At 46.6% G+C, this 5,098-nt stretch overlaps 1 pseudogene; it reads right to left on the bottom strand.

Annotated features, from left to right (window-relative positions):
* Positions 1–1,453: 1,453 nt before the first annotated feature.
* Positions 1,454–4,841, bottom strand: LOC114036291 (annotated as a pseudogene).
* Between the last annotated feature and the right edge of the window lie 257 nt (positions 4,842–5,098).

Genomic DNA, 5,098 nt, shown 5'->3' with positions numbered 1-5,098 from the left:
TGGTCCTTTAGTGCTGGCCCCTGCTTGTGCCTTCCCATCCAAAGTTGTCTTGGGTCTGCTTTATATGTGTCTTGTATATATTTATATGTTTACATGTTGCCTCTCTTGATAGAAAGATGATATGGGGATAGAACATAAGCTCCTTGAGGGCAGGAACTCTTTGCAGTACCAGGCACAAAGTAGATGCTTAATAAATGCTTGACTATACACGGAGCATCATCCTGGGTACTGTGGAAGATAAAGTGTAGCTGAGACAGGGTTCCTGCCCTCATGGAGCTTAAAGCATAGAAGGCAAATAAGACCCCAAAGAGGAAAGTTGACTAGAGATCCACGCGGGTGCAGAGGGGCCCTCGGGCAGATATGTGCAGAAGGTGGGAAGCAAGGGCAGGTGACAGAATACTGAGGTTGGGCACTGTCCCATAAGAAGAGGGTGGGAAACCCATGCTCAGAATGGGCTGGGGTTACAATCGGGAGGTACCGGTATTTTTGTTGCTTTGTACAAACGAGGAAATTGGACCCAGTGGTCTCTGAGGTCCTCTCTCTCTCTAAATCAAGACTCCATTGAACTCATATGAGACCTTTCCTGATCTCCAGTATTGTTAGTGATTTTCCTCCACCAAAGTGACTTTGTGTGGACTTCACATTTCCTTATGTCAGTCAACAAGCATTTATTTAGATCTTCTGTGCTCCAGGAGCTGCTAAGCACGAAGAGCACACGCGTGCTCCCTACCTTCAGGGAGTTCACATTCTAATGGGCGAGACAATATATAAATATGTACACACAAGAGACAGACAGTGTAAACAGGAGGGAATCGCAGAGGGAGGGACTTTAAAATTTGTTTGTGTGTGATGGGGGCTGCACTGAACTCAAGTGGGGAGCTAGACAAGAAAGCTATTCGCAAGCATCTTCCACGGGGTGCAGGGTGGGGTGTGAGGTGGTGGGGGGGGAATACCAGCTGCCTTCTGACTCTGTCTCCAAAGCCAGTGAAAGGCAGAGGCCAAGATAGCCAGGGGAGGAGAGTGGGTTCCCTTTGATTGGAAATCGTCCTCTTCCCTGCATTGACAGAAAGAAACCAATCCCCACTTTGTATGGGAGCAAGGGAACCTGCTCTGGGAGGCAGGAAAATGTCCCTGGCTTTCCACTTCCCATCAGAGCCAACAGAGGGGTATCAGCTATGGCTGGATGTTGGGACAGGGTAAGCCAAAGACAGTTCCGTGAGTCCTGGAAAGAAAATCCCTTGTCAGTGGGCAGCTAGGCGGTACAGCGGATAGAGCTCCGGCCTTGGAGTCAGGAGGACATGAGCTCAAATGCAGTCTCAGACACATGACACTTACTAGCTGTGTGACCCTGGGCAAGTCACTTAACCACGATTGCCTCACCAGAAAGCAAAAACAAAAAAAAAAAGAAAAAGAAAAAGAAAAGAAACTCACTTGTCCGTGTGTCTTGGGCCCTTCACACCAGCTTCTTGGCTACGAAGACACTCTTGAGGTGGATCATCAGCCAGACACCAATGGCCACAAGCATGAGTCTGGATGACGGTCACCGGGGAACTCGCTGATGCGGGCTTTCTCTGATCTGGCACCTCTGGTAATTCTGCTCCTTCGGGATCTGTCCTACTTGGTCTGCTAGCTGCCCAACTGGAAGCTGCGGCTTGCTCGGCTTGGCTTTGGCAGCAATCTCTGCAGAGTTGGTGGCATGTCCTGAATGTCCGGGTGAACCCTTAGCATGCCTCCAGCAAAGAGGGAAACCTGGTGCAGTCGGAGTGGAGGCAGATCTGGTGCTCCCCAGGGGCGGGAGAAGTGAAAGTGAATCTGCCTCTGAGCCGGTCTTTAACCTCCACAAACATGCCCAGGGTGGGGATGGTCACCGAGCTGGGTCCGGGAGTTCTCTGCGTAGAACGAGGGGAAGAGGGGCTCCACTGAGAAGGCAGGGTCACCCCTCTTCTCCTGGGCCAGCTCTGCCCCCCCGCCCACGTTTCTGCCCCTCCTTCCTTGCCCTGCAGGGTCACATCCTAAACTCTATACTGAACACCTTTATACTCCTTGACCCCAGATATGAGCTCAGACCTTGGGTTTAGAGCTCTGACATTGAGACATCAAGAGACAGTGAGACAAAGTGGCCTTGTGTCCCTTTTTGGAGGTCAGGTTCACTTGGGTTTTAGACTAGTCCACGTGCCCGGGTTCAGAACCCAAATGGGCCCCTTACTGGAGATAAAGAGGGGGCACCACAGTCCCGATGGGCTCAGCAGCGTTTCTTATTATCAGAAGTCTATTTTTTACTTTATCTTATCCGTGTCTGTTATTCTCCCCTTCCCCACTCCCCCAGTAGAATGTAAGCTTCTTCAGGGCTAGGCTGTTTGCGTTTTCATCTCCCCCCCATAGCTAGCATGCGCATAATAGATGCTTAATAAATACTTGTTGAATAGAATGAAATGCTATATTCCCCCAATAGAAAGTAAGCTTCTTGAGGGCAAGAACTATTAAAATTTCTTTTTGTCTTAGAATCCCAGTGTCTGGCACAGTTGCAGGCACACAGGAGTCACTTAACAGTCTTATTGAATTGAATAGAATCTAGAAGGGTATGGAAGCTTTACAGTTGTTACCCAAATGAAGAGCAAACGCTTTCCGGGCCGCCTGAAAGTCATCTGCCCCAGACTTCAACAGGATGCTCATCTGTGAAACTCCTGCACCTTTGCAGACGTCAGGGATTGTGGCCGGTTCAAGGACTAGCCTTTTGTGAGGGCTGGTCCTGGAATCTGGAAAGCCTTGATCTAAGTACTGCTTCTGATGCTGTGTGATGGCTGTGTGGCCTTGGGCAAATTGCTTCTATCTCAGGACCCCCAGGCAAATCAGTCACAAAATCAGTTTCTGATCTGCAATAGAGGAAAGAATTTTCACACCGGGAGCTCCCCACACCAATAATATCACATTCTGGGTCGAGAAACTAAACCAAACACCCTGGAATAGTACAACACTGTAACAGTATTATGCAGTCTTTGTTTTGAATGAGTGAAGAGAAAACTCTAGCTCCAGGACTATCTTTAGTCATGGTTCCTCTGCAAGCTGTTAGGGTGAGCATCCACTTAAAAGCAATGGCTTGTGAGCCCCCACCCATGTGTTTCTTTTACTAGGGAACCAGGGGACACATTAGTTCAAAATGAAAGGCATCTATCAGTCATCAGGTCTAAGGGAGGAGAAAGATTCCTCCTTGAACACACACAGACTCTCCCATACGAGGAGTTGGAGAGGGGACCCAGGCAGGGAAGACGCGTGGTCAGGTGTGAGGAAGGGACACAGATGTGGTCAGAGCAACTTACACTTCCTTTTCTTTGCTCACTTCCTTTCTTTGCTATGCTGTTTTCTGCCCAGTGTCTGCTGCTTCTCTCTCCTGGTTTTCATCCATCCGGTCTCTGCTCTCGTAAGGAGAAGACTCAGTTTTTTTCCTATGCCCCAGGAGCTACTACCGCTCTATATAGCTCAGTGGCTGACTCAGACTCAGACTCAGATGCTCAGTTGTAGTTCCTTGCCCTCCTTATGCTGCTCAGACTTAGTCTAAACTCTTATCTGAGTTATGGTCCATAAACTCTTTTAAACTTCTGTTCTGTCCAGACTCCTGGGTTCCTTCCAACCATCCCAGGGACTCCACTTTGCAAAAACTGCTGGATGGAAATGTGGTGATGAGATTCCTTTCAGCGCCCCCAGGACGCTCCTGGTTGTCATGCAAATGAACTTGAGAGTAAGGGTGAATCAAGCTTCAGGGGTGGGGAACCTGCGGCCTTAAGGCCAGAATTTGTTCAGTAAAATCTGGATTCCGTCAAAAGGCCACACTTAAGGACCTAGGAGGCCACATGTGACCTTAAGGCCACAGATTCCGCACCCCTGAGATGGAGCCAGTGGTACTGAGGACCTCTGCCCCTACCTCTCTTCTCCAACTAGACGCCAAGTTGCTTATAACTTTCCATAACACACGATGTTTTTTTCCCCCTTCTTCTAATTTAGATGCAGCGCGTATGGTGATAAATATAATGTTGTTAATTAGTAGATAGGAAGTAGGTACAGATTGAAGCTTCTTCCAGCAGCAAGAAACTGAGGGGTAGGAGTGTCAACTCTTAAGAATGTGGCATTCCACTCTGGATATGCTGATGATTGCTGAAGTTGGGCTGAAATTAGAATCAAGCCCAAAGCAAAATCATTGTTTTAAGGGGGAGAAATGTAACTTCACTGCCTGGAGCAGAGGAAGAAGAAAGAAAGAATGAAAGAAAGAAAGAAAGAAAGAATGAAAGAAAGAAAGAAAGAAAGAAAGAAAGAAAGAAAGAGAAAGAAAGAAAGAAAGAAAGAAAAAGAAAGAAAAGGAAGAGAGAGAGAGAAAGAAAAGGAAGGAAGGAAGGAGAGAAAGAAGGAAGGAAGGAAAGAAGAAAAAGAAATGGCAAATTCAGGTTTTAGGATAAAATATTCTATCCTCAAAAAAATCCTTCTGAAGGACTTTTATGGGTTTGATTTTTAGTACCTTACATTTTCGATGCAGCCGCACTATTGATGAGAAGGCCCTTTTTTGGGCCTCTAATTGAATTCCCCAAAAGGTGCCTATACCCTTAAGGTTGTTTCCAATAGGAAACTTTTGCTTGTCAGTAAAAATTGAATTATGTGCTTCTACTTTTACTTTCCAGATGTTTTCCTGGAAAAATTCTAAAATGAAAATTTCACTTAAGCACTTATTTAATCATTCCCTTCAGGGGCATTCCTTCTCCTGTCTCTGACCCCCTAGAAAAACGATTCCTCATGCCTGCAATGGGTTGCCTTCTCACCTCCACCTCCTCACATTCTTTCAAAACGCCTCTCATGGGTACCTCCTGGGGAGGCTTTTCCTGACTCCCCAGTTATTAACCTTCTGCCCCTCTTCAAATAATTTTGTTCGTGCTTTGAATTTACTTAAGGGCACCTGCCTTCCATGGTTTCTGTGAGGATAAAATGAGGTGATATTTGTAACGCGCTTTGCAAACCTTAAAGTGTCATATAGATGCTATTGTATTATTTTCTTCTTAGTCCATGAGCATTCTTTTTCTTTTTCCTTTTTTTTTTTTGGCAAGGCAATTGCGGT

Source organism: Vombatus ursinus, unplaced genomic scaffold, assembly GCF_900497805.2.
Source record: "Vombatus ursinus unplaced genomic scaffold, bare-nosed wombat genome assembly UNPS02009824.1, whole genome shotgun sequence".
Lineage (NCBI taxonomy): Eukaryota > Metazoa > Chordata > Mammalia > Diprotodontia > Vombatidae > Vombatus > Vombatus ursinus.
This window is presented reverse-complemented; position numbering and strand designations above follow the sequence as displayed.